Here is a 21,249-nt window from a genome sequence, read left to right as displayed (position 1 = left end):
GATGTGTGTGTGCGTGCACATGCATGCATGTGCAATTTGCATGCATATATGTATGCATGTTCACTCAGGCATGTGCATGCATATGCACTCATATCAAAGTCTGAGTTAATGGAGTTGATGTCAGGTATCTTTCTTAATTACTCAACCTTATATTGAGTCAGGGTCTTTCACTAAATCTAGAGCTCTTTGTTTTCTTGTCTGTCTAGCCAGCTTGCTCTGCAGATTTTCTGTCTCTGCTTCCTTTGCATGGGGATTACAGGAGGGCCACTACTATGCCTTCCCAGCATCTATGTGGGTCCTGGGGATCCAAATTAAGCTCCCTGTGTTGGATGAGTGATTTACTTGCTGAGCTATCTCTCTACAAAAGTTATTTTACATAGAAGATAGAGAGGATAGATGTGGGAAGTTCCTTCACAACACTCAAAGAAAATGAAAGATGCACTTTCTTCTCATGCATACTTACATTTCCTCCATCACACAAATTCCATTCTTGTTTCCTTATTACTGAATTTTTAGCTTTTTGAAACAACTATAATTCTTTCATTTAGCTGTGTGCATTTTCTACTGTTGTGTAATGACTACCATAGTGGCTTTCTCGTGCTTTCACATATGTACATTCTGATTTTGCAAGCACCCTGTTTAATGCACTCTCAGAAGTTGCAAATGGATTATTAATGATTTATTACCCGCTGAAAAAGTTGTAAACAATATGATAATATTTTTATGAATATTTAACAATGCTAACATAATACAATTAATTGTATCTCAAGGCCTGATAAAATATAAAGAGTGCTTATTTTAAGTAAAAATAGAATATATATATAGTTAGTTCTTAGAGAACATAATTGCACTTTTGCTAAGAAGCCCACATGTTTTTATACCTTCTTAAGAAATGAAAAAAAAATTAATATTTTGCACCAGAGATGCTTGGTTCTCTAACATGCAGCTTACATTGCCTCTGAATAGCATGTTTAAATTCATCCACCCCAAGAATAAAAACAAATATAAATTGTCCTCAAGGTTCTGCTGTGAGGAGCAGGTTGTGCCCCAAATGTAATATGAAATAGCCACAATCTGTGCTCAGTATGTAATTTCTGTGAGAGGTAGTGGAGATACTGAGAGCTCAAAGGGCTTGGGAAAGTATCTTAGCTTTACCTTGGGGAGTAAGACAAGGCTTGAGTTGATCAGCTCAAAAGGATATTTTAAGGTGTGTGTGTGTGTGTGTGTGTGTGTGTGTGTGTGTGTGTGCATGTTTGTGTGTGTGAGATAGATGGATGATATATATATATCGAGAGAGAGAGAGAGAGAGACAGAGAGAGACAGAGAGAGAGAGAGAGAAAGGTTTTAACATAAAAATTTAAGTGAGAATCACTTAACTTAGGTGATATGAGCAGTTTAATCTGTATCATCATTCAATACTGATGTCCAGACCAAGGGCTGACCAAACAGATAGCTCTCCTAAGTTCTAGATGAATGGTAGTAGGCCAAGAACAAATGAACTGGATCAGTGAACTGAGGTATAGGGTGGCCTGGGAGTATGTAGGGTCAGAAAGTGATTCCAAATACAGTCCCAACAATAGCAGTTGGAGATACAGCTAGGAACAAGATTTATTAAAAAAAAAAAAAATCAATGGTAACATTAATCCCTAAAGAGATTGCTATAGAAAATAAGTCAAGAGATAAAATGCCACTGACCAAATTTGTTCAAAAGAGCAGTCATCAGGCAATGTACACCCATGTGTTAAGGTGCCAGTTTGTGGTCAAATGTAGAATCCATCAAGTGAAGTAGACACAAAGCTTAGCAACCAGGATAGCTGGTGGATTCACAGAAATGGTTTAATCTCTTCTTAACAGGGCAAAAAGAATATAATCCAGAATGGAATATGTAACTTTATAATAATGTAAACACAACATTTTCATGTATAACATAAGTCATAATGTGGCCCAAACTCTTAAGAATTTTTTTATAGCATCACTAAGAATTAGTCCAAAACTGGTAAAATTTATGAGGGTGCTCAGGTAGACCATATGACAGGAGAGAAATACAAAGTAGTTAATTAGTACTTTGGACCAATGTGGTAAAATTTTATTCTGGTTAACATATTTCACCTTATCCGGGAAGTCTAAGTAGAAAAGGGTGTGTGAAATGGCGTCCTTGAGATAGAGAAAGACTGCCTCCTTCCCCTCTCACTCCTCTTACCCCTTTCTCAGCCAAGAAACAATGTGGTGTGATAGATAGGATAATGTGGCTTATGTTGGCATTGCCAGACTTGGCTTGGATAAGTGGTAGGAGAGACAGAGGAAGGCCTGACTTAAAAGCAAATATTGAACAATACATTAACTCTTCTGGTCATCCTGTAGTTGCAGTTTTCTGAGATTCAGGACTTTAATTGTTCAAACTAGGACAATAAACCAGGATAGTTGGTGGTGTACTTTGTAACTAGTATCCTCTACTACCTTGGCATCAACAATTGCAAACATCTTCCTGGGAGGTCTCTGTTGATTCTTCTAAACCAGTGATTACCAAGCCTGGGTTCAGCAGAATCATCTGGAAAGCTTGTAGAAACACAAAACACTGGGATCTCCTCCAGAGTTTCTGATTCAAACATTCAAAATCAAGAGCCCAAGGTTTTGCATCTCTACTCAGTTTCAAATGCTGCTGCTGCCCTCTATGAATGAGGGTCTAAAGAGTCTGAGTGTCTGTGAGAGGCTAAGCAGAATGGCTGCTCCCTCACACTACACCTCAGAATCCTGTTAGTTGCCTTCCAGTCATCAAAGAATCAAAACCTGCATGTCCAGTAGGAAGCCATGTGCAAAGGTGCCCTCCCTAGGGAGGTTTCCTGGCTGATGATGTCATGGAGAAAGAAGGTTGTATTTGCTGTTGGCTTTTTGTTCCGATTGAAATTCCTCAGATTTTTGCTTTGCAAGTTGAAAGAAACTTCAGGAGGTTCTGGGTCTGCTTTCCAGTTGATTTTTTCTTAATAAGAATAATTTGAGGGGCTGAAGAATGAGCTTACCTACCCTTGGTGCTCTTCTGGGGGACTCTGGTTTGCTTCTCATTACCTACATCAGGCAACTGCCCAGGGAATCTCATGCTCTCTTCTTGCTACCAAACACCTGCACACCCATGGCATACATAGACATAAATAAATACACATATATGAATACCTACATGCACATACACACAGAGACACCTACATACAAAGAAAAATTAAAATTGAATCTTAAAAAAGAATATTTAGAATAGAATAATAGCAGGTTCACATTACAGTGTTGGTACTGCATAAAGGCATGGGTTTAACTAAGTAAATCAAGTTTTGGCAAAAGAGCAGGTCACATTATTTTGATCGCCTTACTCTATCTATAAATTTAGATAACTTTCAGAGAAAATGTAGTTTACCTTGAACTTACTTGACCCAAAATTTTCTTTCCCTGGCCCTTTGCCTAGGAGGGAGTTCATAACAACTAGGTGGGAGTGAGAGCTCAGACAAGTCATGGAACTGCCCATGATCCATGCTCCACTTCTTTCCTCTGTGGTCTGAGCAGAGATGCTGATCTGGAATCAGAACTGTCACAGAAGCTATTGCTAATAGGATTTTATTAATCATTTGCTCTACTTCTTAAGCACCTACTATGTGTCCTGTAGTGTGAGATTCTAGCAGTGAGCACAAATAAAGCACCTTATGCTACATTATAGTGGTATTAAAAAGAAGAAAAATCAGTTTTCTGTACCTGTAGGTTCTGTACTTATAGATTTGACTAATCATGGATTAAAAATATTAGAAAAGCAATTAAAACCATATAAAACACAAGCAGAAAACTCCCTATTATTATTCCTAAACAATATGATATAATAACTTTTTACACAGTACTTATTTTGCATCAGGCATTAGAATGGTCCAGAGGTCATTTAAAGTGCCAGGAGGACGTATGCAAGACACATGCAAATACTACATCATTTCATTTACAGAACTTGAGCAAATGCCTGGGGTAAGGAAGGTCAGGTGGAAGAAGTGATAAATCTCTAAGTCCCCAGGAAGTCCTGCTTAGAGCCTTAGGTACCTGCATGGCAGTGGGAGAAGGGTCAGGAGTAGCCAAGAGCCAGCTCATGTTCAGACGGCAGGGACAACGGAAAGGTCTTTGGATTACCATCCTGTCTGCATCAGTACAGTGAGATGCATGTTCAGCCATCATGTCACAGTGTTAAGTTCCTCCTGTCATTGAAGGAAGTTAAGGGATGGGTAGGACAGCATCTGTCCCTGTGCAGTCTTTAATACACTATTATTGGCTTCAGGATGAAATATTTAGGAGAACTGTATTTCACAGTCATTTTATGTAATGTAGTTTATGATCCTGGGTTATAAAGAATAAGAAAAATTGGCATTGCTGGCACAAAGAAACAGAACTAGTTTCACATAAAACATCAGATTAAAGTAGCATAGCTTAATTATCTGGTCTAAACACATGTCAATTTCATCATAAATAGTTAATATTATAGACTAGACAAAGTGAATACCGTAACTTTACCATACATCCTCATTGACTCCCTGGTGCCAAGCATTGCTAATCAACTGCAGCATTGCACACTCTTATTATCATAATCCTTCCAACCTGGAATGTGAGCAACATCTAGCCTTTACTTACGGTTAGCACATAAGCTATGTTTTTGGACATATTTGCTATTGGACAAAGTATCTGTAAACAAACTCTAAATTCATCACTTTTGTTGTGCCACCCATCTATAAAATAATCTGTTGGTTTCACAGAAATCAGTCAGTCCAAGTGAATGATAATAGATATCAAATAACAGTTCATTTACCTTTGCTCCTTCTGCATATCAAAAGAGAGGATGATGAATTTCAAGATGTGAGAAGATGAAGGCAGATTTCCTTTTTGAGAGTCTCTGGAACTTCCAAACAACTTCAAATGAAGAAGTCAGCTTTAAATAGTCTATCATTCTAACTGAAATAGTCCAATAGAGCTAGAACAGTGTGCCTTGATTACAAAACTTCTAGCAAGGAAAAGAAAGGTCTATTTCAAAACCTGGATATTTTTGCTACTGTTCAGTTCAACTTTAAACTAAGACAGCATACATTATATAATACACTTAGCCAATTCACTTACACATTACAACAAATATTTCCACCTATATAAATGGCTAATTTACTCATCATTTCAAGAAATAGGCTTTTCCAGGCATTAGATGACATACAGTTAAAAGGAAAAAGAAATTGATTTTGGAAAATCAATCTCTAAAGTAAAAGATGTAAGTCTGAAGCAGGTGTCCAGTAACTAAAGTTACATGAGGAATTATACTACTTTTAGTTTTTGGTAGAGAGATCTTATTTTCTAACCAGTATTGCTCTCATATTTTTAGCATAGCTCAAGAATTGAATTTACAAAGAAAATATTTCCTTGAAGTTTTAAGCTCTTACTTCACACTAATTGCTGCTACCTAAAAGCACATAAAGTGTCTGTTTCAATATGGAGCTGCCTTGAATGCAAAAGACAAATTACACGAGACTTGGTGTCTGTCCTTCCTGTCTTCAGGTGTCTAGCAAAACACTTCCACTCTCAGGGATTGCCTTTGTTTGTGTAGCTGGGCTGCTGACACAACGTGACAGCTGAGAATTGAGCTTCAATAAAATCAATATCCTCAGCACTCCAGCTCTAAACTTCTCTTTGAAATACAAGAAGCTATTGCCTTCTAGACTGTGCATTCCTTTCTCTGAAGGGGAATTTCCCACAGAGATTATTATATGTGTGATTTGAGTTCTTGATTCTTACTTTATCTTTCTTATTTGTAAGTAAAACAACAAAGTGTTATGGTTTACCAGTGAATTACCTCTGGCTTCTTTTTTTATCAAAAAAGTAAAGCTTATGGTGTTGCATATGTATGGAGGGAGACTGACCTAGGTAACTTTAGAAGTAAGTGAAGTCTAGAAGAAGCATGTTATTCAGTTGATAAAAGTGTTTCCTGTGAGGATACAAGTTACAGTTTCAAAAATGCCTATGGATTTATATTGGATTTGAACGAGGAAATAAATATTTGACATGATGGAATCCAGATTTCTCACTGTGCAGAAGAAAATTGCAGTATGTAAGAAGAGATGCACCAGTGACCTATGGAATAAAGGATGCATATTGCCAAGAGTGTGAACTCATGTCCACAAATGTAGATATAGATGGTTACATATAGAAATTCTGGTTGGAACATCCTTGTTCACAGACTGGTGTTCACATACATGTCTTTGTCTGACAGCTGGAAATCAGTGACAGCCCTCAGGGCACAAAGCATACCTACATCACAAATGTGGGTTCTTGAAAGTTGAACTTCGTGGAGAAGAAGCTGACTTGAATAGAAGACCAAGATGATCCTAGCATCTTCTCTCCTTAGAAAATCCAGAAGAGCTAAACTAGAACACAACATTTTCACATATAATGATGGGCATGTCAAAGAAACATGGGTCCAGGGGAAAGCGTTCCTCTACGTAAAGCTGAAACAATCTGAGCACACAACTCCAGAATGTTAGATTCCAACTAAAAGTCTACAGTATGTAACCATGAGTTTTTAGTGAGATACATAAACTACAGGGATGAGAGAGAATGAAGAAATGCCCTATTGAACTCAAAACATTTGACATAAACATTTCATCCTCACAGCTGCCCATACTTAATAAGGGCTGTGTCTAACGATTTCCTCCTGAAGAATACAGCATGAAAATAGAACACCTCTAAAGGCAGAAACCTGAAAAACACCAGTGTTCAAGTTCAATACTTTCATGGAAAGATCGTGTTGGTAGGAAAAACCACCAAATTAACTATTATCTCCAAACTGTTGAGAAAAGGTAAGCCTGGTGTGATGGCTCATGCCTGTAATTCTGGCACTCAGGAGGCTGAGACAGGAAGATTAAGAGTATTTGAGGATAGCTTGGCTGCAGAGTGAGTTATCATCTCAACAAACAAACAAACCACTCCAAACCTCCAACAACAAACAAACAAAAAGTGATGTGGGGAAAATTCTATAAAACTCACTAATAAGAGATAGAAGTTGAGAAAGTGTCAAAGCCACAAGACACCTAACGAAAAAAAACCAGCTAAATGCAGCATAGGGGGTGTGGAGGAGCCATGAGCCCTAAAGAAGCCTGAGTCAAGTGTAGGTTTTAGTTAACAATAATGTACTTATTTACTTATAAAAAAACCCACACCACATTAATATGTTGGTAATGATGGAAACTGGGTATGGAGCTGTATGACAACTGTGTAACATCTTTGTTATTTTTCTATAATTTTAAAATTATGTAAAATAAAAAGTTTATTTTAAAAATGAATACAATTCAAACTTATGAAACTAACTCATATATCTTATTAAGCTTAGATATTCTTCCTGTTTTTATGTGGTTTATTAATGTAATTGATAAACTGTAAGAATAGAACAGAACCCCCAATTTACTACTAAAGGCTGTGTCTGACTGTATTTTCTGTCCTCTGTAAAATAGGAAATACATTTTAAACTGAAAGTTAGCCCCTAGAAGAGTATTCCACAGAAAACAAAAAACAAAAGTACCATGTAGTTTCTATGTTACAATTGCTAAATATATCCCTGAATGCAAATGTTAGTTACTATATTCCAAAGTGAAAATTCTGAATACATAAAGAATACTCAGTATATACTCAATAAGTAAATGCATAGTGTTTTAAGTTATTCCCCTATAGCTATGGGATTTAACCTAGCAAAGTACATTCTTAAAATTATCAGAGCTACATCATTGCAAAGGGTGATCTCTCCAAGGCAATGCAGGAGAGCTCATCCTGGTGGTGAGGCTAAGGGAGAGCTGGTGGGCTAGCCAACCTGCAACTATCCAGGCCCAGGATTACGTGTTGGCCCACTCCAACAAGTATACTATCTGCGATCTCCTGGAGCATGTGAAGTGACTTGTCCTGCAGACCCAAAGTTGCAGGATTCCCAGCACACAGGGCAACAGCAGGATAACCAAAAAGAGTCCCATTGAAGGCCCAGCATTGACAGTATAACAGTAACCAGAGGCCTCAAACCAGACCAATGATTCTTTGCAGTGAATGCCTGCAAGTAAAGATGTATGTACTAAAGGGTTTATTGAGTGACTCTATATCACACTATAGCTTCCATGATAAGATATTTCTTCTTTTTTCTTTCTTCTCTTAAATTTTATTTGTTAAGTAGATTTGGAGAATGTTGCTCCATCAATATTTTACTGAGAGAAAATGTGAACACAAGAGCATTTTATTTATTCTCTCTGAGCCTATTAAACTATTGCTGTGCTCCAAGGAAAGTCCTCACATCCACAGAAGACAGCTTTCTGAAACCTTTGATAAAATCCTCCATGCCATATATGTCCATTTCTCATTTGTACTTTAATAAAAGCCTGCTAATTAGTCTCTAACTTGTGATACTCAAAGCTCAGTGAATAATGGACCTTTCACTGCTCTCTATTTTGACCTCAGTTGAATGCAGATGATGTTTGACATCTGGTTGACCAGGAGAAGTGTAGGTCACTTATAAGATGCAAGTACGCATGACACCTCCATCTAGATACCTTATATGTCATGTCTGAAGTTTTGTAGAGCCCTGGCTAGGATATCCCAGCTATGACATGATGGTCAGGTCTTCCTCATGTAAAAACTCTCATTTAGTAAATCCATTCACTGGTTTTGGAATTATGATTTCCTACACAAAAAGTAGAGTATTTTCCCACTCCAATTTTATTCATTTTTTTCCTCCTCAAGAACAAATGTTCTCAAAATACGTATCTAGGTTGAAGAATCACAAGCCTTTCTTCCTTTGGAAGCAATTGTGAACTCAAGTGATAGCAGGTAAATGGATATATACCGTTAACAATTTTAGTCGTGTTATTTTCGAATGTTTATGTCAAGAAGTTGTCCTCTCACTCCACGTATACACATTAAAAAATAGATAAGAAATAGCCACATTTATTTTTTTCCTGGTTTGTGACAAAATCTAATACAGCCTTTTGGGGGGACCAGCCTCAAATTTACTGTGTAGGTAAGGAAGACCTTGAACTTTGAATCTTCCTGCTTCTACCTCTGGAGTAGAGTACAGCAACAGGATTATAGGAGTGTGCTATAGGGGATCAAACCCAAGGCTTTATGCATTCTAGGCAACTGGCTATATACCCTGAGATAGAACCTTAGCCATAAACTGTGGCTATACATATCCTCCTGGCAAGACATTGCCTCTAAGGGAAAGGTGACCTCTGAACACTAATTACTAGTGGTGTCTAATGGGACACCTTAAAAAATTTCAGGTGATACCTGTCAGAACACAGTCCAGGTACAGAGTCATATGAAAAAAAGTTTAGAATGCTTCTTTTCTTTTATTGAGGGATTTTTCTATTCATTTTGCACATCAACTAGAGATTCCCCTGTCCTACCTCCTCCCACCCCACATTTCCACCTCCTCCAAGGCAAGATCTCCCATGGAGAGTCAGCAGAGCCTGGTACATTCAGCTGAGGCAGGTTCAAGCCCCTCCTCCCTGCACCAAGGCTGAGCAAAGTGTCTCACCATAAGCACTAGGTTCCAAAAAGCCAGCCCATGCACTAGGGACAGGTCCGGATCCCACTGCCTGGGCGCCTGCTAAAGAGTTCAAGCACAGAAACCAAACTGCCAGCTCTCATTAGACCAAGAGGTGAGTGACTCTTCTCCCATCCAGAATGCTTCTAAGAATATTCCAAGAAAATAAGTCTTATGTCACCATGCCTGGCTCTGTTCCCAGTGTGGCCTTGAACTCACAGAGATCCAGATGGATCTCTACCTCTTGAACTCAAGGATTAAAGGTGTGTGCTACCATTGTCTGACTTCCATGTTTACTATAGTGGCTGACTTTTTTCTGTGATCCTCATATAAGCTTTATTGGGGTACACAGATAAAATATTACCACATTCCCCCCTTTTTTGCTAATATTAACAAGTTATGAATATCAGAAAAACTATAAACAATAAGTACAATAACTATATACAATATATACATGCAATAAAACATCAACAATGTCTAGTCCATTTGCATTTGACACATTCAGCAAAAATATTCCATTATCTATCCTATTTTGGTGAGTTTAAAACATACCTAATTCACTTTCTATCCTACCTTGTATCACCAATGGAAAACTATCTTTTAATGTCTTTCAAACTTATACACTTTACACCTCTTAGTGACTTTTTCTGAATTTGTTAACAAGGAAAACTATAACTATAACTATCCAGTCTTCAACTCCCTCAGATATCTGAGAAGGAAATATTATTACCTAGTTAAACAGAAAGTGCAAACAAGCAAATTCCAAAAAATTTTAGTTATGACAGAAACAGCCTGCTGCCTAGACAGTCACCTGAGGTTTCTCTGCAATCTTGAGGCATCATCTTTGGCCTACAGGCTTAGCATATCTGACAGACTCCTCTGTGAAGCAGGATTTTCTAAAGAGCTTTACTACCTTGTCTTGTTAAGGATCAGCAGTTCTTTGTTTTGTGTACTGCTTATCCATTTTGGACAGCCTACAGTCAGTAGTTGATGCAAGGTCATTTTCTAGCAGTGGCTAACTTTGCCACAATGAAAGTAAATTCCATGTAGAGTTTCTTAATTCCCATCATCTTCTCTGAAATAGATTGGTGCTGTCAGGATCAGACATGTCTCATAGTCATAAAAAAAGAAAAAAAATCTATGTTATTAAAACATCTTAAATGCCATATTCTGTAGATCTCTGAAGTGTTTGAAGATGACCTATCTAAAATATATCTCTGCTTGACCTTTTGTTGTAATGACTAACTACTAACTTTCATTTCTTTATATCCTAATTAGTTGGTAATAATAACTTTCAAGGATTAGCAAATTGCATTACATTGTTAAATAAACCGTATAGGTACAATACTTTGAACAACATTAGAAATATATGTACAGTATTTTCTAACAAAATCAATCTCAAATTGGTATCAATATACATAGTTGGTGTACAATATACAAAAATCCAATCCAGTATAAAATATTTAAAACTAGTAGTTGCATTTATAAAGTAGATTCAATAATCTGCCTTTTTATCTTATCACTTATGACCTCAGTTTCTTCACACAGAATTGTTTTTGGAATGTGTTTTCATGCTCCTCTCAAATGTAGTGGATGAGTTTATTTCGGATTGCTCATTATTGTTTGTTGTTGTATTTCAATTGAATGTTTAAAATATCCTTTATATGCCTCTATGGAAAACCATGTCTGCCATTTGTAGCCACAATAAGGATTGTATACAATCCTTGTGATTGTATACAGCTTGAATTCATGAGAACTTTACTCACGTGACTCTTCTTAACCATCAGTGTAGAAATTGTCTGAAGCTCTGAATAAAGTTGGCTATTGCATGAGACTTTAGTCTGCCTAATTACTTGGTTCCATTCTCCCAGGTCTCACCACTTCTACACAAGTGGCAGATGTCCACTGTGCTGGATGGTTTTATATCAGCTTGACAGAAGCTAAAGTTGTCTGAGAGAAGGGAACCTCAATTGAGAAAATGCATCTATAAGGTCAGGCTGTTGGCTGGCCTGTTGGGCATTTTCTCAATTAGTGATCAATAGGGGAGGGCCCAGCCCTTTGCGGGTGGTGCCATCCTTGGGCTTGTGATCTTGGGTTCCATAAGAAAGCAGGCTGAGAAAGCCATGAGGAGCAAGCCAGTAAGCAGCTCCTGCCTCCAGGTTCCTGCCCTGTTTGGGTTTCTGTTCTGACTCCCTTTGATGATGAACAGTGATGTGGAAGTGTAAGCCAAATGAACCCTTTCCTCCACAAGCTGCTTTGGTCATAGTATTTCACAACAGAAATAGTAACTCTAATGAAGCCACCTATTATCAACATATCCAGAGAAATAATATTCTAGTCAAAACAGATGAGGTCACAAGATCTTCGAATCCACATCTATGTATCCTTTAAAACAAAATGGTTCTACAAAGATGAACTTTACAATTTGAAGCTTTTCTCTTTCAGTCTGATTTTAGCTATTATGTAGTCATATAGCTATGTACTGCTTATTATTATGAAAAAGGGAATCATACAAATTTGGATGCTATTGATGACAACTTCCATCTCTTTGAAGTCTTGCCTTGCCCTGCCTGTTTCAGAGTAACTTTCTGATGTCAGTGTTACTCATTCCCTTGTGTTCACTTATTCTTTTAGCATGAATATACACCCTCTTTCTTTTTATTGTTTTTATGTTTTTAATTCATGTAAATGAATTTTTATCATTAGATTCCTTCCATGTCCATTTAATTAAATATTCATCCAGATGAAGTGTATGGCTCTTGTCTACTCCCTTTCTCAAGAATATGGTAACCCATTTCATGAGTCTGCCCAGTAAGCCCTATGTTGACATTTAGGGTACGATATTTTTGTTGTCACAAACACTGCTGCTATTAAATTCATCATGCAAGATTATCTCTAGAAGATATATATATATGGGGAAATATGTACACTTTCACTGTGCTAGGTCATCGTTTGCCTTCTGCTGTTGTGATAACTATCATGGCTAAAAGGAACCTGGGAAATAAGAGGATTATTAGTTTACATTTCCACATCACTATCCATCATTGAGGGAAACCAAGGCAGGAACCTGGAGAGAGAAACTGAAGCAGAGACCATAGGGGAATGGTAGCTACTGGCTTGATCTCTACAGTGTGCTCAGTTTGCTTTTTTATACAGTCAGACCCATATGCTCAGATGGTGTACCACTCATACTAGGTTAGGCCCTCTCACGTCCATCAGCAATCAAGAAAATACTGGGCGCTCCCACATCAATCATTAATCAAGAAAAAGACCCACAGAGATTTCCAGAGGCAAATCTAATGGAGACAACTCCTCAATTAAAATCCTTCTTCTGAGGTGTCACGTTCACAAAGACTAACCCACACAGTTTCCCACACTCATGATTTCTGTCATCAGTGCTGAGAATCCTCATTTACTCTGCAAACATGAGAACTCAGACTATTTCATTTTTGCCATCTGCTTAGTGTATGATGTACTCTTCTGTAGTTGTGTTAATTTCCCATCACTCCTGAAACAACCATAAACTAGTGGCTTACAGTAACACACATTTGTCATCTCAGCATTCTGGAGGCATCCTGCTTGGTGTCAGGGGGCTTGGGCAGGTGTGGTAGGACCATCCTCTGGAAACTGAGGAGGACTTACTCTTTGCCCTTTCCAGCCTCTAGTCACACTTGGTGTACTGGTGACTTCTCACTTGCCACAGTTTAAGATGCTGTTCTTATACCTGAAATTGAATAAATCCTTCAGATTCAATAAGGAAGATGTGGTGGTAACAGAACTTCTTCAGAACGTGTTAATGTGGTTGACAGTATTTAAGTGATTCTTATTGTTTTTACAATTAGCCTTGATTTATCACATCTTTTATTAAGTTCTGTAGAGATTTGAGGTTTTTATATTCACTACAACCTGAATAATCTGTGAAAGTAAAAATTTATATTATTTTATAATATGGGGAAAACAGATCGTACTTTCTGAACATAAAATTGTTAGCACTAGGTGACCTGGAAATTCCCATGGATAACACACTTGTCTTCATTTTCCATTTTATATTTGGTTTGTGGCTTAGCTCAAGTTTGAAATACAAGCCATTAAAAATCAGGTCAGCATCAGTGAGACATGTGAACAGTTTTGATTATAGTAATTTCTGTGAAAGATAAAGATAATTTATCTTACACTGATTATAGGTCTAGCCTCCTCTTAGGGCAAGCTGTAAAATCATTTCCAACCTTAGCAGTCGTGTTACATGAAACTGTGCTTGCATTTACTCCTCTTAATTATAAACTAACTGAAGAAGAGTAAATTAAACACACACACACACACACACACACAACTCACACTCACGAGTATGCCCTCCAGGGAAGAGAGAACACGGGAAATAAGGTCCTTGCCCAAAGCTAGCCTTGGTGTTTGCTGACACCATTTAGGTGAGGTACCTATTCTCTGGGCATCCATTTTCCCATCTGTAGAACAGAGTGAATGGGAATAACTGCATTGAATGTGGAGGGTTAAAAATGAGATCGCGTTTGCTGATCTGATTGTTAGGAGATGTGTCTCACTGTGTCATGCTAGTTACCTATTGCTACCAGAACAAATAATCACAAACTTAGTGGCTTCAAGCAATATAGATCTGTCAATGCAGCATGGAGGAAAAGTTTGTACTCAGAAACCAATTTCAATTTTTATTAACATATTTACGATTACTGTTACCACTATTTCTTATTACTGCTGTAACTTTTCCTATTGATTTCCAGAAAAATGTGTGGAAGCAATACTTTGTTTATTGAAACTGATTTTTATGTAGAGTGGTTTTTCCTCAGTATATATTCTTTATTTACTTGTGTGAACAAAGGAAAGTGGATGTACATGTGTCACTATAGGGCCAGAACGATGCCCATGTTACTGACCATGGGATGTACACGGTACTTTGACACTGGCTATGGTTTCTGAGACAGAGCATAATAGTCAGTTGACAAACTGGAAATTTATTCTGGTGGTTGGAAGCCAGATTTTAAGCTACCAGCAGGTTGGTTTCTCCCAGGATATCTCTCCTTGGCTGGCTGATAACCATTTTCCCCAAATGGCCTTATATGTTTTCTCTCTTGTGTACGTCTGTGTCCCAGTGTCCTCCCTATAAACCATGCTGATAAGCCTGGATGTAATTACCTCATTTTACTTTAATCATTTCTCTGTGAGAATCCAATCTCAAAAATATTATAGCAATCCAAGGCATTGGGGTAGAGGGATTTAGTACAGTTTTTTTTTTTTTTTTTTTTTGTGTGGAGAAGCAAACTTGGGGCCTTGTGCATTTTGGCAAGCACTCTACCACGGAACCATATCTACAACAAAGCCTTACTACAAATTTTGAGGGTGTACAATTCAGTACATATTAACTTTCAAGGACTGAATGCATATAAGCACTGAGAAGGCTAAACCCTAAAATCCATCAGAAGAAGTTGGTATCGGGCAGAATTCTGTTTTCTGATGGGGCAGGGAGTGGGAAGGATAAGATTGGGAACACTTCTGTGATAGATTTAGCTGTAGATGCCAATCAGGAATAGTTCTCCAGGATTCCTGGGCAGGTCTGTTCACAGGACTTCTCTATTTAGATAGTAGGATAGAATTTTGTGATTTGTCTTAATGTCTTTTTTTTCTTTCACTTAGCTTGTGCTTTATTTCAAACCACCCCAAATTATTAACTTCATAATTGATATGAATTTGTTATAATTGTCTTTCTTGGATTGACTGGATGTTCTTCCTAGGTGGAGCTGGTTTGGCTGTCCTTTGTTGGGCACTGTGTGGTAAGGTGGATACTGTCTGATATGAGACAGACTCACTCACTTGTTTTATGGGTAGCAAGTTGATAAACTGGTGCCTTAGTTCTTTCCTATATCATATTTCACACCCATGATGATTATGGTGTTTTGAAGCCTCCAAGCAGGGAACAACTCCACCCTCAGCTATAGCATGAGCACTAAGCTTTGTGACCTGAGCAATCTCCCAAAAACATGACAGAAAGAAAATTACAGCCCAGCAAACTGATTTGGTACATACGGAAATCATAAATAGGTTGTACCACCAGGACAAATGGAGAAATCATGAGTTCTTCCTCCTTCCATAGGCCAGAGGGCTTCAGGGAATCACTATACAAATGTTAAAGAAATCCCAATTTACCTAAACTGGAATATTAAAAAGTATGAAAATTTCTCCACTTTTTCTAAACAATGTTCATAATAGTGTTCCCCAAATTAAAATGATTAAAACGTAACAGAAATCACAGATGGGTTAGATTTAGTTTTTGTGTAGTATCTTATGATATCAGCCAATAAAATTCAATACTGTATTGCATTTAAGAAATTATGTGGTTGTCTTAGTTAGGGTTACTATTGCTGTGAAGAGACACCATGACCACAGCAACTTTTATAAAAGAAAATGTTTAATTGGGGCTTGCTTACACTTCAGAGGTTTAGTTCATTGTCATCAAAGGTGGGGAGCATGGCAGCATGCAGGCAGATTTGGTGTTGGAGGAGCTGAGAGTTTTATATCCAGATCAGCAGGCAGCAGGAAGAGAGAGTGACACTGGACCTGGCTTGAGCATTTGAAACCTCTAAGCCCACCCGAGTGACACACTTTCTCTAACAAGTTCCCACTTCCTAATAGTGCCACTCCCTGGTGACCAAGCATTCAAACATGAGTCTATGGGGGCCATTATTCTTCAAACCACCATTGTGGTACACATCTTTAGTTTTGCACTTAGGGGGCAGATCTCTGTGGTTTTGAGGTCACCCTGATCTGCATACTACATTCTAGGACATCCAGTGCTATATAGTAAGACCCTGTCCAAAAAACTTTAAAAAAGCAAGAAGACAAACAAAAAATAAACTATGATCATGATGAGATAATGTTATTCCAAAAATAAATGAAGGATCAATACTAAGCAATCCATTTGCACAAGCCATCATTTTTTTTTTATTTTTATATTTGTGTTTTAATTTTACACATCAGCCATGGGTTCCCTGTCCTCCCCTGTCCAGCCCCCACCCTCACCTTCCCCCCATCCCCTCCCCTCCATTCCCTTCTCCTTCAGGGCCAAGACTCCCCTGGGGATTCATTTAAACCTGGTGGATTCAATATAGGTAGGTCCAGTCCCCTCCTTCCAGGCTGAGCAAAGTGTCCCTGTGTAAGCCCAAGGTTCCAAACAGCCAGCTCATTCACTAAGGACAGGTCGAAGTCCCACAGCCTGGGTGCCTCCCAAACAGATCAAGCTATTCAGAGGGCCTGATCCAGTTGGGGGCTCCACAGCCTTTGGTTCATAATTCGATTGGCTATTTGTCCCTGTTCTTTTCCAATCTTGGTCTCAACAATACACACTCTTACAGTCCCTCCTCTTTCTCGACAATTGGACACCTGGAGCTCCACCTGGGGCCTGGCTGATGATCTCTGCATACACTTCAATCAGTTATTGGATGAGAGTTCCAGTATGACAATTAGGGTGTTTGGCCATCTGATCACCAGACCAAGTCAGATCAGGCTTTCTCTCGACCATTGCCAGCAGTTTACAGAGGATGTATTATTGTGGATTTCAGCGGACCTCTCAAGCACTCTGCCTATTCCTGTTCTCATGTGGTCTTCATTTATCATGGTCTGTTATTCCTTATTCTCCCTTTCTGTTCTTGATCCAGCTAGGATCTCCTGCTCCCCTAAGCTTTCTTTCCCTCAAATCTTGCTCTTCATTACTCCCACTGTCGTCCAGGTTGTTCATGTAGATCTCATCCATTTCTCTGTCATTGGGTGATCCCTGTGTCTTTCCTAAGGTCCCATTTTCTAGGTAGCCTCCCTGGAGTTGTGTAGCAATCTAGTCATCTTTGTTTTACATCTAGTATCCTCCTATGAGTGAGTACATACCATGTTTGTCCTTCTGAGTCTGGGTTACCTCACTCAGGATGAATTTTTTCTAGATCCATCCATTTGCCTGCAAACCTCATGATGTCATTGTTTTTCTCTGCTGAGTAGTACTCCATTGTGTATATGTACCATATTTTCTTTATCCATTCTTCAGTTGAAGGGCATCTAGGTTGTTTCCAGGTTCTGGCTATTACAAACAATGCTGATATGAACATAGCTGAGCAAATGCCCTTGTGGTATGATTGAGCATTCCTTGGGTATATGCCCAAGAGTGCTACAGCTGGGTCTTGGGGGAGGTGGATTCCCAATTTTCTAAAAAAGCACCATATTGATTTACAAAGTGGCTGTACAAGCTTGCATTCCCACCAACAGTGTAGGAGAGTTTCCCTTGCTCCACATTCTCTCCAGCATAAGCTGTCTTCTGTGCTTTTGATCTTAGCCATTCTGACAGGTGTAAGGTGGTATCTCAGAGTCGTTTTGATTTGCATTTCCTGGATAATTAGGGATGTTGAGCAATTCCTTAAATGTCTTTCAGCCATTTGAAGTTCCTCTGTGGAGAATTCTCTGTTTAGTTCTATAGCCCATTTCTTAATTGGACTGTTGGGCATTTTGATGTCTAATTTCTTGAGTTCTTTATATATTCTGGATATTAGCCCTCTGTCAGATGTGGAGTTGGTGAAGTCATTTTCCCATTCTATAGGCTGTCGCTTTGTCTTGTTGACTGTGTCCTTTGCTCTACAAAAGCTTCTCAGTTTCAACAGGTCCCATTGATTGATTGTTTCTCTCAGTGTCTGTGCTACTGGTGTTATATTTAGAAAGTGATCTCTGGTGCCAATGCATTCAAGAGTACTTCCTACTTTCTCTTCTATCATGTTCAGAGTAACTGGATTTATGTTGAGGTCTTTTATCCACTTGGACTTAAGTTTTGTGCACGGTGACAGATATGGATCTATTTGCAGCCTTCTCACATTGACATCCAGTTATGCCAGCACCATTTGTTGAAAGTGCTTTCTTTTTTCCATTGTACATTTTTGGCTTCTTTGTCAAGCCTTATATGTTCATAGGTGTGCAGGTTAATGCCCTGGCCAGTGGGGTTTCAACAGGGGCGACCTACCTGTGGGAGAGAATGAAAGGGAAGGGCGGCACAAGAGACAGCAGCAAGACAGTATTCTGATCAAGCCACCAATCTTTATTTCTCTCCACATGGCTTATATAGCATAGGAGGGGAAGGGGCAGGAAGGAGGGAAAGGGAAAAGGGGCATGTAGAACATGGAAGGGGTGCAAGGCATCTGAGGCAGATTGTGCAACTGTGAGATGTGGCTAAGGTCACTGGTCAGGGACAGTTTATTCTGTTGCTAGGCTACCTGACCCTGGAATGCTCTTTATGTTCGGTTGTCATGGCACCTGACTGTGGGATGTTCTCTTATCTTGGAGGCCTCTGGTTACTGCTCTGGGAAGGGGCTTATGACTTGTTCTCTGGTCTAGCTAGTACTTTCCATGGTTCATTTTTGGTTCCTGACATCCTGGTCCCTAACATCTCCCCCTTCTATACATATAGCAAAACAAAGAAAGGAGGCCCAAATCTTTTGCCATGATGGGGGAGGGGTGACAGAGGCTCCATCCCTGTTAAGTTTGAGTTCCTTTGTTAATCATTTGGTTCATGTAGGCATCCCCACATGTCCCGAAGGAAGCTGGAACGATGCAGTTTTTTACAGGGGGCAGGTTTTAATCTGGGAGGGAAGAGTATAGGGTCTGCATAACCATCGTGCAATAGAGCATGTCATCCAAGGCACCCAGGATGGTGGAGCACTTTAGTCTCCCTGCCTTCCGCAGTCCCAGCTGCACCCTCAATCCCCTAGGCAGTGGTCTCCAGCTCCCAGGCACATCCTCCCCTGGGCAGAGGGGTCTGTGCTAATATGGAGTCTGTATTTGGTTCATTGAGAACATTCACAGAGGTCTAGGTGATGGTAATGAACCTGAATTTGTTTTGCCTGAAGTTCAGCCAGCTGACTGCGCACAAATTGAGTTAGTCAAGACAAAGCCCAAGGGCCGAATGTCAAGACAAGAATGAGGCCAACCAAGGGTCCCAGGAGGGACGGCAAAAGGGTGGTTAGCCAGGAAGATGCAGAGAACCAATTTTGGAACCAGCCTAGCTCTTGGTCCCTTTCTTTTTTGTGCTTCTCTAAGCCTTCACAGACCTTAGCCATGCTATCTCTTGCTACTCCTGTGTGATCAGTATAGAAGCAACACTCTTCCTTAAGAGTGTCACAGAGGCCTCCTTGCTGTAGAAAGAGGAGTTCAAGCCCTCAGCAGTTTTGGAGGACCACCTCTGAAAGGGAAGTGAGGGAGGATTCAAAGGCGGAAATGCCTTGCTCGAGCTGTGCTATATCTTCATCTATGGAAATTCTAAGCTCTGAATAATGTTGATTAGATAAGACCAGGGAGGTTATGCCCGTACTGGCCCCTACAGCCCCCACCCCCAGGAGGATGGCTAAAGTGACTGCAGTCACAGGCCCCCTTTTCGAGCGATGGGGGAGGCGCGAGGGCAGCTGTTTCTGCTAGAGTCTTCTCTTCCCATCTTTTGGAGAATTGATCTGGACAATAATAGGTTAGCCTAGGGATAAGCTGAACCAATATGCAAAATAAGGGGGCAGAGGGATTATTTAAATGAAGAGAAATGCATGGTGTTAGGCCATCAGTACAGGCCCACCAAGTATCATTGGCAGGGAGAAGATATCCAGACTTAAGGTAGGTACTTAGGGTTGTCTGTGACATTGCAAAGTGGTTGATAAACAGGAGGAATGATAGCGCCTTGGGTAACAAGGCAGCGGCCTGAGCCCATAACTTGGGAGAGTGTAAGGCGAGATGTGGGTGGCTGTTGCCAGCGACAATCATGTGGGTCAGTGGTTAGGGAGAAATCTAAATCAACAGCCACTCCTTCATAAAATGGTGGGGCAGAATGATAGCAAAGCCAGCAGGAGTCAACCTAATCAGGCTTGGAGGTATTGAGTACCTGGTAGGTTTTTGCGATAAGGGTGGTAATCATATCTTTGGTAGTTGGTGGGGGAGGTGGGAACGTGGGAGAAAAACCCATGGATGTCTGAGATATATTGGTTGTAGGAAAATCATTGTTGCCAAGAAAAGAGTTGGGACCGATGGCAATAGCATTAGGGGAATTAACAGGCTGTTTTAAAAATTTGATGAAGAAGGTGACACCTGAATTATGGCCATCTTGGTGGAGTAAAAGGCCCCATTCATAGCCCCGCTCCCAATTGGTAGCCTTCTTTCCAGGGTCAGTAAATCGGATCCTAAGAGGATGACACCATCAATTAATGCACTCAGGTCTAGTAGTCCAGGGATTCTTAAGGTGGGAGTAATTGGCCCTAACAGTTATAAGGTCCCAGGATGAGGAAGGGCCCCAGTATGTATCACCAGTGGTTTCACAGCTCCAGGCCTTGCAATGGTGCTCAGGGCAACCACCACAGGTGTAATGACTCGAGCGGGGATGATGGTAACCAGGGCAGACATGGAGGGTGGGCCTAGTGAGGCGGGAGTGACAGAAGGCGTTGCTACATCCAGGTGGGGCACAGACCTGTAGGGGGTAGTTAGGCAGTGTGTGGGGAGGCGGGAAGTCGTTTTCTAGACTCCAAGGGGCTGTAGAGCCTGATGCGAGCTTACAGAGGTCCAGAAACAGGTCTGACTACCAAGGGCCAAGGGTGACTAGGGAGGTTTGCCAGATGACATCCTGTCATCTGTCAGCACCTGCCAGGTATGGT

The sequence above is a fragment of the Onychomys torridus genome, chromosome 2 (assembly GCF_903995425.1).
Source record: "Onychomys torridus chromosome 2, mOncTor1.1, whole genome shotgun sequence".
Taxonomy (NCBI): Eukaryota; Metazoa; Chordata; class Mammalia; order Rodentia; family Cricetidae; genus Onychomys; species Onychomys torridus.
Note: the sequence above shows the minus strand (reverse complement) of the source record.